The sequence below is a fragment of the Nyctereutes procyonoides genome, unplaced genomic scaffold (genome assembly GCF_905146905.1).
Source record: "Nyctereutes procyonoides isolate TBG_1078 unplaced genomic scaffold, NYPRO_anot_genome, whole genome shotgun sequence".
In the NCBI taxonomy this organism is placed as follows: Eukaryota; Metazoa; Chordata; class Mammalia; order Carnivora; family Canidae; genus Nyctereutes; species Nyctereutes procyonoides.
The window spans coordinates 260,761-279,230 of record NW_026575115.1 but is presented as its reverse complement, the minus strand read 5'-3'; positions in this window follow the sequence as shown (position 1 = coordinate 279,230).

Below are 18,470 nucleotides of genomic sequence, written 5' to 3'. Positions count from 1 at the left end.
AGAATTGGAAATAGCTCTCCAAACTGAATAGCAACAATAAAATGGCTAGCATGTATATAAAATGAGAACATATGAGAAAAATGGAATATTTTACACTGTTATAAATAGTGTAAGTGAACTGATCTTACCTTATCAGGACTAACATTGTCTCGAGGCAGCTTCTGTCTAGTAACTGTGGTTGTTTTTTTTTTTCCTCACTCTTTCCAACTATCAGATAATCAATTACGTATTTCAATTTGCACACATAAGAAATTCCTCGTGTAATAAGGATTTAGCACATTAAATTACATGTCTTACTATGTCTTAGAGTATATTGCCACACAGAGCTCAGCTTAGAGGGTCTCTTCTGTGCAGGCCAGTGCCTATTTTGGATACTTTGGATGCTGCTAGGGTAATTGGACTCTTCCTGAGAGTACTCAGGTGATAGTTGTTGCTACAAAGGAAACATTCTTTCTCGGTGTCACCAGCCGCTCCATGTTGGGCTTGGTGGGAAGAAGAGGATATTAGGGAAGATGGTAATAACTTAACTTGAAACCTGCTGTTAAGGACTTGACAGATGAATGGATGATTTTTCTCTGGGTGACTGTTAACCTGTTACCAGCGAGTCTGATTCTCACTGAACCCATTACACTGGTAATGGAAAGCCACGGGAAACGGACAGATGTGTCCCCGGCCATGCTAGGCAGCTACTACAATTGATCACCTCCCAGTTCTTGTTAGAAGTTTTCCTTTTGTGCCTCTTTGAATTGAGTAAAATTGAACCTGTTTGGAATGTGACTATTTTAGAAATATTTTAGCATGTGGAACTGGAAGTGTGGACCAAAGTTCTCTATTGAACTTCAAAAGATTAATTGATAGAAAATGTGAATAATCTTGAGTAATTGAGAATTTCTGAAATTTGAAGATAGGTATTTGATTAAAAATGAATTTATTTCATTTCTAAAATTATTTTTTGAAGAAAAAATCTTTTAAAGTTTTTTTTAAAGATTTTATGTATTTATTCATGAAAGAAATACAGAGAGAGGCAGAGGAGGAAGCAAGCTCTCTGCAAGGAGCCCGATGTGGGACTCAATCCTGGACCAGGGATCACACTCCAAGTGGAAGGCAGACACTCAACTGCTGAGCCACCCAGACAACCCCGAAAGTTTTAAAGATTTTTTTTTTTTTTTTTTTTTTTAGTTATTAGAGAGCAAGAGAGCAAGCAAGTGAGGGGAACAGAGGGAGAGGGAGAGAGAAAAATCCCAGGTAGACTGTATTGAGCATGGAGCCCAATGTGGGGCTCAATTTCACAACCTTGAGAGCATGACCTGAGCTGAAATCGAGTCTGCCGCTTAACGAACTGAACCACCCATATGCCCCTAAAGCTTTAAATACAGTTAAAATTACAAAATTAAAATTGGTTTAAAATTCTATTACTTAAAGAACTACATAAGAAGGCCTTAAATTCATCCAATTCATTATTTACTTTTAGGGAGAGTCTCATAAAATTAACATAAATGAGTTTGTTTTGCTTTTAAAAAAACTTCAATGTTACCTTCTATAAACTTTCACTGTTAAATTTGAATTCCTCCCTTTATTAGGCTTGTTTCCTCTATTTTCCCCTCCCTCTTGTCTCTCTCTGCTGTCATTCATTCATGTCTTCCATCTGTGCCAGCAGTGTGCTGGCAGCTGGGGATGCAGTAGTGAGCACCAAATCATGGTCCCTGATGCCATGGAACTTGTCAGAAGTAGAGAGTACAGATCTGAATCAGTTCTGTGATTAAAAAAGAATTTTCAACTGTGACTCTCATACCAAAAAGCAGCTCCTCCAGGGGGATGTTAATGTGAGCTGGTGATTGTTAGGAATAACTCTGTCAATGAACGAGAAGGCTAGTATCAGAACCAGACCTTCTTTACATCCAACAGTGGTGCCCACTGTCATGGACTGCAAGCTACAGGAATTCAGATGGACCTTCTGATACATTTTGTACCATGCTATCATCCGTACAATGTATAACCATATACTGCTCTTTGTGGTTAGGAGATAGACATTTAGGTGCTCAAGTCAGTATTTTTCTTCCATGATAGCAATGTGATGGATCATGAAAAGTTATTCTCCGTTATGATGTGAAACCATCTTTAATGCCATTTCACACTGATTTTTTAAATATATATATATTTTGAAGTATTATTAGGAAAGAAGTGTACAATTTTCTTAAATTTTGTATGAGGTTTAGTAATAGATGTCCTGAGTTTCTCTATTATCAGAAGGCAGGCGTAATTTTGATATTTCAACAATGATTCCTCAGGAAGGCTACTGTATACAATATTTTAAAAAGCCTTCAATTAATGATTTATTATAATCCTGTGGTACAGTCACTGAAATATGATGATTTGTTTGCTATTCCAAGAATATAAGAGAACCAAATGTTAGGTTTTTCTAGCTTTTCCTGGATTCTATGTTACACATCTAGAAAACTTTACCATACAAGGTACTTTAGTCATTGGCAAGGACATTTTCTTTCAGAAGCGCGGAAAAGTCAACATAAAAACTGTTCAGATTGAGAAATGAGCCACAGTAGGAAATAATAGCAAGCTTTATTTATGCTATGAATGAAGCTTACGTGTGTTCTCTTTGTCTGGAACACTACAGTTGGTGGCAAGGAATAAAAATATTCCGGTACGTTAACAACTATTTAAGTGAAGTTCAATTTATGCTGATTATCTCTGGCCTCTTATTGACTATTCATATACATTTTAAAAATTACTGCTACCTTATTCATCAGTGCATCTGAAAACAGGGTTTGATTTTGATTCTCTTGGTATGATACATTTAGCAATGGTTTCGTGGTATAAAGTGAATACTGAACCTTGAAAAGCAACTTGTTTTTACTCAAGAAACTTTCTTAATATTGAGAACCATAAATGGCATTGCGTTGGCATGATTAAACCCTGTCTATATGGTTAAAATGCAAGAACATAGAACCTACAGGAAAATTTTCAGACCTCTTAGTGAGACTTCTCTAGTGGTACTTTGTGAACATTCAACTTAATAACAACTTGGTTTTCAACCTATTTCAATATTTTTGCCTATATTTAATTTCAAGATATCTTTGTATGTTAGTCACTTCCATTGTAGTTTATGCAACAAAACTCTTCACAACCTTGGTGAAAAATTTGTAGTGTAATGCACACAACTTAGCTCTTCATTGATGTGATGAATTTCAGACAGATTGATTTCCCTCAACTCTCAGAAGTTTTTGATCCTTTTGCTGTGACTGTTATTGAGTGGCGGGTCATACCTTTACTTAAAAATAATTGATCTTGAGTGTCTACTGTAATGTCTGCTCTTCTATACAATATGAAAAAAAATATTTTGAAACTTTTCCTACTTAGTTTTATTTTTTCCATTGCACATTATGGGAAGAATGTCTTGGATTTCTAAATGATATATTTTGTGAAAATGTCATACCAGATTAATTTAGACAATTTAACTCTGCTCCATTTATATGCATATTTTAAAATGTTTTTGTAATCATAGAAATGTCTTAAAAACTAATGAAACTATGCACCTTTCTCCTAAAAAATGTATATAAGACAAACTCACATAGAGTTTTGCATTTATAGAAGGATAATTGATTTGACTACTGTAAGGCATTGTATTGACTTGTGTATATACTCACACACTTGGATATAACTGGGCTATTTAAGAAGGTATTTGAGATACACAAGTATGTTATTTTAAAAACAGGAACTTACTAAATGTGTAACCAGCAAGAGTGTCTTGCCGTAGACAGCTAGGGTAGTTAGATAGCATGACATGGAGGTTGGTGACCTGGGAATAAGTTGTTGAAGAAATGGGGAAGAGGATTATACATAATATAGTTGAGACAGAACATTAGGGGAAAAAATCAGTGTTAGACCCAAATTATGTTTTATAGAGGAAATCTTATGGCAAGATTGACACTACTCATTTCTAGTTACCTTAGGGTGATTTCTGAATTCTATTTAGAATGAAGTTTAGAAGTCCTGAGATTGAATAGCTGAAATGCCATATTTGCACATAGAAATATTTGAATCATATTGGAAGTATATTTCTTAAGTGAAAATAGAGGAATTTCTTACTGGTTTAGATAAGAGTCATTTCCTGAAAATCTAGTTGAATTTTTTTCTCTTGGTAATGGGAGTTAGTGTTTCTACTTCTATAATTTCCAAAGTTCATGTCTTAGAACCCCATAGTAGCTTATTCAATGGTAGTCTCTGGACCAATATAATCCAGATGTTAATTTTAAATCCCAAACTATTAAGAGAATTGCTGTTCAAATGTTAAATGGTTCAGTTACTAGGAAAAGTCCTTCAAGATTTGGAAACTAATTATAATTTGTATTTCAAGGCTCTAGAGGAATATACCACTAGGGCACAAATTCATTTGGTTAATACATATCCTTTTTGGCCTTTTTGTTGTGTAAATCTATATTTAGATTTCATCACTTCCTTTTAGTAGTTTCCCTTTAATCTGACAACTTACATATACTACTATAGGTGATAAGATCACTCTTGATCAATTACTATCATTAATTTGGAAAAAAACAGAAGGGAGAGAATAAATCTGTATATATTTTATATTCTAAATGCAATTTCAACTCTAGTGGGATTATCAGGCAAAGAAGTAATGAATACTATTAACAAACCCCTATCTACCTACTAGGCCATCACCCTTGCTTTAACAATTAATAATTGTTTGCCATATTTGGTAAACTAATTTCTGTTTCTAAGTGTTAACAACACTTAAAAGTGTTCTCAACCACTTGAATATATACCGATGATTGAATAAAACAATATACACTGCTCAGTGATTTAGCCCACGCTAAAACCTGTGCAATCACCACCACGTAAAGACCTAGGACATTGTTAGCACCCAGTAACCTCTTGCTTCTTCCTAATAATTAGACCCTCCCAGTATCTTGAGTTTCACGGTAATCATTTCCTTGCTTTTGTTTATACTTGTATAACTAAAGCTTACATTCTTAATTATTACAGTTTTATTTTGTCTACCAAACATTGTATAGATAGAATCATACATACATATATTTTGTGTCTGGTGTATTTACTTACTAGTGTTTAGAATATGCATCCATGTTATTGAGTCTAACACTTTTTCAAAAACTCTCGTGGTTGTAGAGTAGGAATGTACCACAATTTAATTATCTGTTCCACTGATGACATTTTGGAACATTAAACAATGGCGTATAAAAATCTCATGTGTCTCATATTGCAATCATGCACATTCATTTCTCATTTCTGCTGCATGGAGATGTAGGGTCAAAAGATACACAGATACACATTTAGGAGATAATATCAACTAGGGCAAATTAAATCAAGTTTGTTATGTCATTCAAGACCCCTATATATGTATTGATTTTTCTTCGTGTGTGAAAGAAATATGAAAAAACAATATCCCAGTATGGTTGCAGATGGGACTATTTCTCCTTTTATTTGTCCCATTCTTTGGTTGGTTTGTTTTTCCTGATTTGTTGCCCTGATTCTGAGTTTTCTCAGGAGTGAGTGCAGGTTGATGGTCTCTGAAGACTATACTTCACAGAGGTGTAGTCACTGCTATGGCTTGGGCACTCTGGGGTTCTAATTCTTGCATTAGCCCACACTTGGCGTGTAGCAATTAATTAACAATCTTAGCTAAATACTTTTACCTGTTTCTTGGCAGCCCTGGCTTCCTGCACTCTACCACCTTGAAGTGAACTTGTCTTCTATCGCTCTACTGGGGGCATTCTGTTCTAAACTTGTCCACTTCAACCCTCTTTCTTTTTCTTTAATGAGTCTTCCCAGAACTGCTCTCTCCACATCTCCTGTCTCTATCTCTTGGTCTCTCTCTGTCACTCACACACACACTTGATTTTTTAAATGCTTTTGATTTTATTTACATATACTTTTCTTTCTTCTATTTTGTCTTGTATTACACATTTTTATTGTAATTTAACATTACTTTAAACTTTTATGTTGTTATGCATTTCCCAGTTTCTTTTTTTAAAAATTTTTATTTATGAGAGACACACAGAGAGAGGCAGAAACATAGGCGGAAGGAGAAGCAGGCTCCCTGTGTGGAACCTGAGGTGGGACTCGATCCCAGGACCCTGGGATCATGACCTGAGCCAAAGGCAGATGCTCAACCACTGAGTCACCCAGGCATTCCCATTTCTCAGTTTCTTAATATGAGTAATTAATTTCTCTTCTCTATAGCTTTTTTTCTTTTATAATTAAAATGTTTAAGAGTAAATTTTTCTTATAAAGGATGATTTCACTCGAATTTGTTAGTTTCAGTCTAAAGTTTACTTTGAGCTATATGAACATAAATTCCATTTCAATTAAACATATAAGTCATCTTTTTGTTATTTTCATTATATCTATTTAAATTATAATATCAGAAACTGTGTACACATACATGATTGATTTTTCTTAGTTTCATGGATATGTAAATGCATCCTTAACTTGAAGGATGCATCTATAAAAAGACTTTGCTGGTTATATTATACAAATTCTTGATGGTCTGTCTTCAATTTTCTTTTATTCTTGACTACATAATTTTGAAAAATTTATTGAGGTTTCCCAGTATCAATGTGGTTTCAAAATTCAAATATTTTGAAAATTTCTGTTATTATTTACACATAAACAGAAATTTTGCTCATTCTCTTTTATAAATTATGTATTTTATCACTTTGTACTGCCTTGTTTATACTACACTTTTATCATCAAGACTTCTAAGGTTGAGCATTTCCTTTGGCTTTAACTCTGTGTCCACTTTGTTGATCCAAAGGTTAATTTAAGAGTACTCTCCTGCTTAATGGCTTTAATATTAAATCCCACCCTGTAGATAACATTTCTACTCTTGGTCTGTGTTGTGTTTGTATAGGCCTGAAGAAAACATTGTAAAATTTTTTAGATTAATGTTTCCAAGTGTGTTTCTTTATGAAAATTCTTGTTATTGTTGGAATGGAATAATCAAATCCATGTCTTATGATATAATAGCAGTTGCATCTGATTTCTCCATCATGTTTGCTTAGTATTTATTGTATTTTGTTACTTCATTTTTCCTCACTTGTTTTTACAGGTGCAATTGAGTTGTCTTTTTAATTTGGGATTTCTTAAGCATCTTTCACTTCACTAAAGATAAATTATCTCTCATAGTAATTGTAACACCACCCCTGTATTTCCCTGTTATCTTATGAAATTCTCAAGTTCTCTCCTTCTTTCCATCTTCCTAAATAAGACAGGACACACTGAATATTTTTATATTTACCTACTTTCTCAGTCTCCTCCACTGAGACTAGGACATTTTAAATATGACTTTTGTAATCTCAAAGCCCTCTGAAGCATCTAGCTTATTCTGAGATGACTGTTACTTTTAATACTCTATTATTGGGCTTTCCCCCTGCAGTATATTTCTTCAAAAATCCTTATGTAATATTGAAGCTCTGCAATGCCATTCTATACAACCACACACATTGCAGGCTTAGTGACTTACTCCTTGTTACTTTCCCCTCATTGTCTTGTGTACTCTAGTATGAGTTCTGATTTGGTTGCTTGTTTAGAATTATTTTTGAATATTTTTCTTATTTTGGTATATAAATGAAAAATTTTCAACATCTTGCATTTCCCAAAGTATCCATTTTCATTCTCATAACAATGGTATTTTGACTTGAAACTAGCAACCTATTGTCCTTATCACTCTGCATTGTATAGAGACTATAATGTTCTAGCCATTTACTACATGTGCAGATGCCATGATTAGTTGGACTTGTTTGTTTCTTTAGTGGTTGAGGATTTCTTTTTTCTCTTTTTCTTCTGATACCTTGTAAGATTAAGTTCATAAATCCTATCCTTTAAAATCCAGAAGTAAGTCTGTGTGTGAATGGAGCTTGCGTGTCCTTGTCTGTTCTCTCCATGTTACTACACTGGTGTTCAAATTGTGCCTGTCGGGGATCCCTGGGTGGCGCAGCGGTTTAGCGCCTGCCTTTGGCCCAGGGCACGATCCTGGAGACCCGGGATCGAATCCCACGTCAGGCTCCCGGTTATGGAGCCTGCTTCTCCCTCTGCCTATGTCTCTGCCTCTCTCTCTCTCTCTCTCTCTCTGTGACTATCATAAATAAATAAAAATTTAAAAAAAAAAAAAAACAAAAAACAAATTGTGCCTGTCTCCAAAAAAAAAAAAAAAACTTTTTTTTTTTGTTTTAGACTCTGCATTCTCTGAGTATTTTGCTTATTGTCCATTAGGTTATGTCTATTTAGGTTCGTTAATTTTATAGAACTTCTCGTTGTTGTCTGGTTCCAGTAGTGGGATTTAACAAGTGGCTGAAATCCTATGAGAGGAGGGGCACAGTGGTTTCTGCCCTCAGTGACGGTGTTCATCTTGCCAGCTCGTTATCAGGTCCCCATCTAGACATTTGGTTATAGTCTATGGTCTCTTCATCTGCAAGCTTTGGCACTTTCCCTAGTTAGAGACGGCAGTGCGTCCTCCCGGGAACATTTCAGTGGTCAGATGAGGTCTCACTTACCAGGGAGAAAGGGAGGTGAGGGCACAGCAGATCTCTCTACATATTCAATTTTGTTTAAATCATGGTTCAGATGGAAAAAAATGTGATTTATATACAACTTTTAGGCATCTGTTGAGTAAAATGAAATATATCTGTAATCTGCTTAGTACATTATATTTATCAATATATCATACTTTTATTACTTGATAGGGACACTATTAAGTAAGAGGTTCATTCTCATTTCATGTTCTTAAATATTTACAGGATGCATTGCTTTCTTGGCCAATCTATGATTAAATGTGAAAGGAAATCGCCTAATACTAGCCATTTAATAGAATTTAGACCTATGGGCAAAGGAAATTGAAACACACCAAATTAAATTACCAAAAGTCTCCTTTATTATGCTGGTACTGGAGAATTAAAATAAGATCTAAGCTTTCATCTTTCTGTGTCATGGTGCCTTACACTTTAGTCTTTCTATCTTAGTCTTTCTATACTATACTTAGATATCAATAAATTAAATATTTTTTCAACTGTTTATCCAGTAATGTGTTTGGTTGTACATATGGTAATTAAGCTCTTCACTATACAATATACATGGGTATACACTCAGGTAAAAGTCCCGAGTCGAATTCCTTGCTTATCAGGGTGTTTGTTTCTCCCTCTTCCCTACTTGTGCTCTCTCTCTTTCACTCTTTCTCTCTTTCACTCTTTCTCTCTTTCTCTCTCTCTCTCTCTCTCTCTCTCTCTCAAATAAATAAATCTTTAAAAAATAAGGTCTTTTATATATAAAAAAAGATTAGATCTAACAATCTTATTTTACCTCTGTGAGTTTTGTGTAGAATAATTCTCAGGTTTCTTTTTTTATTTATTTATTTTTTAAATTTTTATTTATTTATGATAGTCACACACAGAGAGAGAGAGGCAGAGACACAGGCAGAGGGAGAAGCAGGCTCCATGCACTGGGAGCCTGACGTGGAATTCGATCCCGGGTCTCCAGGATCATGCCCTGGGCCAAAGGCAGGCGCCAAACCGCTGCGCCACCCAGGGATCCCAATTCTCAGGTTTCTTCTAGGAAAAAAAAATTGAGCATAAAGGAATATTTGTAAATAATACATTTTGTCTTAATATAAATTACAATTTGTATTATAAGACATGTACATAATGCAACATCTGGGAAAAATTAAGGGAGTATGGAAAGTAGTGCTTGTATATTTGAGAAAATATTTTTTTAAGAAAATCCTATTTTAAATGAGAATAACTTGAAAAAATTACACACTTAACAAAATTCTCATGAGAATTTTATAGATATGTACACAGTTTATAAAGTAAATTCCAAAGTAACATTGTATTGTTTGGGTAAAAAAAGATCTTTGGTAGATAGAAATCCTTGCAATTGATGGTTTGTCAGGCGTATACATTAAAATCTTCCTTTTAAGTTATTTTCATGTGTTCTATTGCCTGTTACTTAAATGTATTCCATTTGACCAAAAACTATCAATTCTGGGCAACATATAATTTTCCATATTTCCTCCTCTACATATTTGGTGGATTATACATTTAATGGAAACAAACCACTTTGGGAGGGTAGTCAAGGGGCAGTATTGAAAAACACAGAAGAAAATCCAGTTTTGAAAAGTCAGAGATATCTCTTTTATTTACCAAAACTTTTATAGTATCTTAATAATATCAACATATTTAATATTACAACCCTTTGAAGCCATTATCCTAATTTACTGAAGGGGGAAATGAAGCACATGTAGGCAACCAACCTGACAGAAGATAAAGTTTGCAAGTGGCAGAAATAATCCCCAGTCTGGGTTGTGTCTCCAGGGTCATGCTCTGAGTCTTCTACTATGCTGCTTCCCTTATTGAAGGCCAGTCCTGGATTTACTGGCGGTAGGAGCTCTAGTACATCGCTTAACCTCTCTGTGCTATCCTCAGCTATAAAATAAGATGATTTCCTATCAAGTTTTTCCCATGAAAATGAAATGAAATGATAAATGTAAATCATTTAGCAGGATACCTACCTTTTATTACTATCTACTAGGTAATTTTATTAACCTGCTAGTTAAAGAGAATTAAAATCTTTGAAAATGTCGAATTAGATTTGACCAGAATAAAAACTTGTATATATTGAGATTAGAAAGTATTTTGGAAAAATAGACTAACAGTATGATATAACTGGCATTACATTTTCCACTCCTTCTTCAATACTAACTAGGTGTTCCCAAAAGAGGCAAGAATAAATCCTGGAAATTATATTAGTATATTTTAATGGTCTTTGTTAAATCCATTGTTGGGTTTTGTTTTCTTTTTAAAAAATACAGATCAATATTGATTTCAATATTTAGATGAGAAATGCATTTAAAAGCTTTTGGGCTATTTGTAACAAATACCCTCTCCTCCTTGTGTCACTATACAACGTTGGATGGAAGGGTATTTAATTGTGTATGTTCCATTAGTCCCTTTAATTTTGTTTGCAGTAGCTAAAGCTAGTAGTAAAAAATGTAAAAGCTGCTTTGATTTGCAGTTATTAAGCAGAGGGAACTCCGTACTTAGATTTAAAGCTGTGTATTGTATTAAGTATCTGTCCAGTGAAAAATCCTCAATTACCTTAAGAGCTTGCCTTTACCGTGCTTTCACATTTACAGGGCTTTCTCCTTTTACAAAATTTCAGCTTCCATAGTGCTGAGATGATTTAAGCAATTATTTATGACGGCATTACCTCATACTCATTTTCTTCTCAGCAAAGTTGCATCTATGTCAAGACCAAGTAGTGTGAGCCAATTGAACCTTTTCTTTGCTATAATCAATAAAATGCATTCCCTTGCCACCCCAGTTACTTTGCTTCTTGGACTTAAATGCAGTATCCCTTTACCCTGCACATAGGAAAAAAAATTACATTCCAGGATTCTGTGTCCATGTTACTAGATTTTCTGCTGCAGGATTGAGATAAAGTGATCACCTAAGTGCAATTTGAGATGCACACCTTTAGCAAATGGGTTGATCAGTTGGTTGCAATATAAATTCTGCCAAAATAGGAAGACAATGTGCAACATACCCAGTGCTTCTTCTCCAACGTTAAGGATTTCAGTGTTAAGATGTCTATTACTTAGTTTTAAGCTATTTTTGCTAAGAGGTTACCAACCTCTCATTTGTGGTGAACCTATTTAGAAGCCATCACAGTAATTTCCTCTGGTGGTGTGAGTAATATGTGAAGCAAAAAGTAAAACTTGAATCGATCTTACTGTATGTTTTGAAATTCTCTGGTTTTTAGATAATAAGTCTACTAATGGAGCTAAAAATACCTTTCTTTGTAAAGTTCTTAGGATTGAAAATGATGAGGACAATTAATAGTTTATAGACATTTTTCAGTACTCCACTGAAAATATTTTAGTATAATCTTACAGTTGAGAGTATCAGGCTTCATGTATTCACTTTCCTAACTAGGAATAGTAGCCCTGCTAATTTTGTTTCTTAGGGAATTTGGTAAAATTATCACTGTGTGACAAATCCTTATCCTCTTAAAAAAAAAAAAAGGCAAACTTTAAAAAATATATGGTATACGTTTCTAGTTCCTATATTTTTTCTTTTCTAACATAAAAGTTTATTGCAAGCACTGGAGGAGGGGTAAAAACATTGCAGGAGAAATAAAACCAAGAATTTAAAAGTTTTATGGAAGTTCTAAACCTTGCTGGGTATATGATACTAAGGCCTGGGTTGTTACCAACCTGACCTGAATACTTCTAATCCCCCCAAACCGTTGAGTCACATTCTCACAAGGGAAATGGATTAGATGTCTAAGCTCCCTGAACAAACCTCAGAAAAGACCATATATAAAGTTTAGAGGGGATTATAAGACAGTAGAAATGTGTAGCTAAAAGTCACACTCAGATCCCAGAGGTTCTGAAGTTGAATAGCTGCCTGATTCACTCCATAATATATAATGCTTGTAGAACTCTGAAATTAAGATGGAGTCAAATCACGACAAAAGTAACTCAAAAAAGGAAATATTCATACAAAGCATTTGGATATGGAAGGCAAATTGAAAATAAACTGCAGAAACTGAGATCTGAACGGACTGTAAACACGTTAGGTTACTTTTTCTATCTACTCTGGGATGATATTTAGAGACCACTCCGTATAATCTAGAAATGCCAGTGCAGAGATACTAGTGAAATCTCTCCAATAAAGATTATTGGATGAATAGGAATGTAAATCATAAAAAAAAAAAAGCAAAACCACAATGTAGAATTTTCTAGATGGCTTTTCTTTATTCATCACATTGACTGAAAACTACACAATTGTTTAACTCTGCATTTCGTCATGCTGGTGGAGATACAGAAATGCACTGCTTTGCTGATAGTTCCAAGACGGGGTACCCGTCTGTATTGCATGCCCCAAGGTGACAGCTGGGACAACTTGCTTTTTCTCTAGCAAATGGGTAGTTAGTAAGTGATTTCTGCATCAGTAATCGCTTTAACCAATTCAAGGGACTCTTTACTTTTGAAATTTTCTCTTTCATTTTCTTGCTGTCATTAATTTCAAGAAGAAAGTATACTTTGAGTGCTGGTGTTTTCCAAAAGTCTACAAAACAGGCTTTAATAGTAAGATGATTTTGCATTCCTAGCAGACACCAGGCAGGTAATCAGTATTTTAAGAGCATTGAGAACTCTTTGCCTGAGGGGACTGTTCCCTTTACATACTTCATTATCTGTCTTCGCCCCTCCTCCTTTCCTCTGTGCTTCCCTCTCTCCCTCCCTTCTTTCTTCCCTTTGACCCTACATCAGCTCTTGCTCCATTATTGTACTAACACTTCCCTGAACCTCTGGGCCTAGAAGTAGGAATTGTTGGAAAGAATGGATTTGATCCATGTTCCTGGGACACTGCACTCTTATCAAAAATAAATAATAAAAGTAACAGAGTCAGGCATTCAAACTGGAGTGTCTGCAGCATTTTGTATCTATAGGAGTCTAACTCCCTCATTCTGATACTTTAATTATGTGCCCATCTTTCCTGTCCGGATAGCTGGAGTTCTCCTATTGTTTGGCATTTGTATAATATAGTGTAGCCTGTGATTGGCCAGATTAATCTCTGGTTGATGGATCTTTATTAGCAATTTGAATGGGTAAATCTATCAATAAAAAGCCTCTGTGTTTTACTTTTAGGTGTATAAGGAGTCAATGAATGTATTGAGAAAGGACTTCTGGCCACAGAGTTGACAATTGCTCCTCCTAGGGCTCAATACAACTCAAACGACATTAATTTAGGGCCCTGCAGGCTGGCTACAGTAAAAACAATATTGAGAGGATATCCTCCAGGAAACCATTTTGTCTGAATGACATATGGTTTCCCTCAGGGTTGGCATAAAATTAGTCCCTTGATTTGTTATACACTGTGAGTGTGAAAATGTTAACTTTTTTGTAGGTCTGCCTTCTGATGGCATTCCTAGAGTCTCGAGTTCCCCTCAAAAAGAAGAAACTCAGTGATGCTCAAGTAAATCTTGAGCAACGTTAAGGCCGTCAGTTTTGCTCCCGTCCTCTCTCTTGCCCCTCCCAGTACCTGGCCCATGAAGAAGTAGATCCCTTCCCTAACATGACAGATTTCATCCAACTGGTGCTTAACCAGTGGAATCCTCTCCTCACTATCTGGGCATTCTAGTTTTAGTGTCATAGTCTCCCCGTCACTACTGATGAGACTGTATTTAGCTTGAACAAAAATAAAATCAGAATATATAAAACGTGATCAATTTCCCACCAGACTGAATTGCTGGGGGAGCAAAGGTCAAAATGTAATGAGTCGTCAACGTGTTAAAATTACGTAATAAAAGTGACCTGCTTTCACAAAATATACTCAGGGTTCCTTAGCTTTTGTCTTGCTTTCTTTCCCACCTATCCTTTTCCTGGTAAATATCAAATCTCTTTCAATTATAAAAGCTACAAATCTTCGAGATAAAGGTGTTAAAGCTATCCTATATCTATCCTTTCCTGAGAATTTATCTAAAATAATGAGCTAATTAATCTTTTACATCCCTGCTTACTACATTTATACAATCTCATGATCTACTTCATTAATAAAAAACATCCTGGGTATCTATCACTTCCTTTTGCCTTCTGGAGGAGTTATTAACCAATTCACCTGCTTCACACACATGCACGTGCATGCACTTGCATCATATTTTAAGATTTATTCTGTCCTTATGTGGGCTGCATTCTGCTATCCTTAGGTCTTCTAAATCTTTTTAAATTCTGGCTAGACTGCATTATCATTTTTCTTTTCACTACTGGGCACATGTGAATTTGTTAGAAATATGCTGTTAAAAAAACTTCTCATGCCCTTAATTTTCTAAAAAATGAAGGATTTTTTTTTCTAATAAAAAGGTAGATTTGTATCTGTTTCTTTTGTCACACAATTTTGAAAAGTTCTGTAAAATATTAACCGGAACTTAGACCAAATTGTGGAGTAAAAGTGAAATAATCTTCTCCTACTCCTGTAGCCTTCAGGATTAATTCACTTATAATCCAAATCCAATCTAAATGTAGATATTTAGGAGTTCTAGAGGTACGATATATATTATCAAGATAGTTTTTATTTGTGTTGCATGTGTATTAGATTAAGTGTTTCATGTGCTGGATTTTGCTAGAAAAATTGTTTATTCTTCTTTCACTTTGTGTGTTGTTATTCCCCAAAGAGCCAAGATCCACTATTCAACTGAAAAATCACTTTTGTCCGGTCTGTTTAATAGTGAGGATGAGGATAATTTCACTCCAGAGGATACTTACCACTTGACTAATAGGGCTTCACATCTCAACCTGAGCTTCGGAAAAGCATCTTTCCAAACCTGAGCCCAACTGGACCACTGATAGGATCACTGATTATTTAATAGCAGAAGAATAAGACTGAGAACGCCCCTTGACCACTGTGCGTACACTAAATGCAAATGAATGTTTTATGGGGATGAAGCTCACAAAGAAAGATTATCCCAGGGCAGGGGTCACCCCTTTCTGTGGTGCACACAGAGGAAATTTAAGCATATTGCTGCGTGGATTCCAAAGCCAAAACAATTCCACTTCCTCTTTATATTATCATACTTAAAATTTAGGATCAGTTACCAGATTAAGGGTGAAAGTAGGGGCTTTTAGGTGGCTCGGTGGTTGAGCAGCTGTCTTTGGCTCAGTTCGTGATCCCCGGGTCATGGGATCGAGTCTCCTGTTGGACTCTCCACAGGGAGCCTGCTTCTCCCTCTGCCTGTGTCTCTGCCTGTCTCTCTCATGAATAAATAAATAAACTTTTTTTACAAAGTGAAAGTAGAGAAAATACAGAAATGCAAATATTTCTATTCTGAATAAGGATTCATGATCTAATACTCAGAAAAGGAAAGTTTTAGCTAATGTTTTCAGAGATGAACGGCAGCCCACTCAGTCCCTTTACCCAGCTGGATTTTTGTGCTCTGCAATTATGGCCACATGATTTTTATGTATTTACCTTTTCTCTCATTTTTTATTTTTTATCTGTCTTTCCCCACAGGAATGTTTGCCCAGGAAGACAGGAACTTGGCCGCTCTTGTGCACTGCCCTGTGCATGGTAACTAAACTCGCACCTGGGCTTTGTAGGCACCCAGAACAGGTTTGTGGAGTGAGTAAGTCAGCCGGGGGGTCAGCCTGGATACTCTTCAGAACAGAAGGTGTTGCGAATAGGGGAGCTCAGAAGGAATGTTTATGAAAATCCAGATCTTCTCCCTCACGGACCTTTGTTTCTTACGTGATTGCTGTTAAGTGACCAAATCTTGCGAAATATCTGCAATATAGATAAGATGTTTTCCAAAGGCAAAGGCACGTTATTAAAAAAATGTATGCTGCTGCCTCACTTTTTGTGCATTTGAAGAAGAGTTGATTGTAGTGTATAATACTTTCATTTCTGGCTAATGTTCATATATACATTCATTGTGCATGTTGATTTAGAGAGAATTTCATGCTTGGAAAAAATATCTGTGAATTTAGAAGAAGCCATGATAAATCCGAGTTTTTATGCTATAGGGCCTCCCTTTATGCCAAACAAATGATAAGGCAAAGGTTAATGTAGTATATTTAGGAAGAGAGAATAATGCTAAAATTTGTTGCTGTTCTTCTAAAACAGAATTTCAGGAAGGATTCGCAGAAATTTATTGAGTGCCAATTAATGATATGAGGCAATTTTAAAAGTGCTCCCTTAGCAATGCTTAATCTTATTTAGTTAGAACATTTTAACCTTATTTTATATGCTGAGGAAAAGGCAATAGAGATGTGCTATAAGTTAGGTGTTTAGCATTTTAAATTTTAAGCTAATTAACCTAAAGGTGTCTAGTAGTTTTGTACTGACTTTGAACATGTAGTTAACAACATTTATATCAAAATCCAATGTTATTAACTTTAGCCTAGAAAAGTCACATAGTTTCCAGACAGTATTGCTGAGGGAAGAAATGCCTTTATATAATCTTTTCGTAGACTCACCAAAATCGGTTTGGCAAAATCAACAGAACTTTATTTTCCAGCTGGCACTGGCTCTGCGGAATGTTTATCAAAAGCATTTTTGTTTTTTTAATGAGATTCTTTTGGCCTTGCTGCTTGAGTGCCAGAGGGTGTAGCTGTGTGGCTAGGGTCGAACAGCATCTCACACTGTCCAAAGAGCCAGTCAGGACAATTTAGTCATGCAGGATTTTTGGCCTACATTCGTTGTTAATGTCCATCTGAAATCATGGAGTAATTGCATATTTTAAAATGTACTTTTCTATAAGGCACTTGTTTTACAGTGTAATTCAGAGTTCTGCCTTTATCCTTCTCCAGAAACACAAATATTCAGAAATCGTTTGGCCTAAACCTACATTCAGGTTGAATTTGAAATAATCCAGGGCAGATGGTGATCTGTGTTATTTGGGTGGAGTCTTCATCTTTGTTGTTCCTTAATCTTTATTGGCAGGTTGACTCAAAATTTCATCACAGTGAAGTTACTTATGGAAACACATTTTAAATGTAGTATATCTCGTATCTTCCAGTATCTGATTTTAAAGTTTATTATCTCGCCCTATGTGTTTGGACAAATCACTTCAATTTTCTAGATCTCTGTTCCCCTTTTTATAAAAGGGTGGTAGTTGATTTTGAAGCTCAGACAACAGAGATGGAGGGCCTGAGCATCAGATCCACACGTACTCATGCATATTTTCCCTCACATAAATGCAAAGCAATTTTAAGCTGACACTAAAAAGTCATGAGACATAAGGTCAAAATCCCAATTCCCAGGCTCATTTGGAAAATTGGAAGAGCTACAAACTCCATGCCCACGTCCCCCCACAGCAGTAATTGTGCAGGGCTTGTCACTGGCTGCTCTTGAGTCCACCGGCTTTTCATGTTTTCCTCTGGTACCTCCCTCTGACGCTGAAGCTAACTATGTTTCATTAGTTATAGTGTTTACAAAATGTTTACAAAAATGTTTGTTTAAAAAAAATTCCTAGTATTTTTCTAAATAAGGGTCTCTAATAAACGTAGATTTATAAAAGTTAAATCGAGGAGGATGAGCATTTTAGGGAATTATAAAATCTATTATTTAGTCAAGTTTAATAAAATATGCAAAATATATTTAAGTTAAAAGACTGTAATTTAAGTGTTCATTTTTTAAAAGATGTTATTTATTTATTCATGAGAGACACACAGAAAGAGGGAGGCAGAGACACAGGCAGCATGCAGGGAGCCTGACGTGGGACTCGATCCCGGGTCTCCAGGATCATACCCCAGGGGCTGAAGGCAGCACTAAACCACTGAGCCACCTGGGCTGCCCTAAGTGTCCATTTTTATACAAACTACAGTCGTATCAATGAACTACTTAAGGAAAGCATCCATCATGAAAGACTTAAGGAACTGAAAGGAAAAGACTACAATTTTAAGAGGACTTTTTAATGCAAATAAGCAC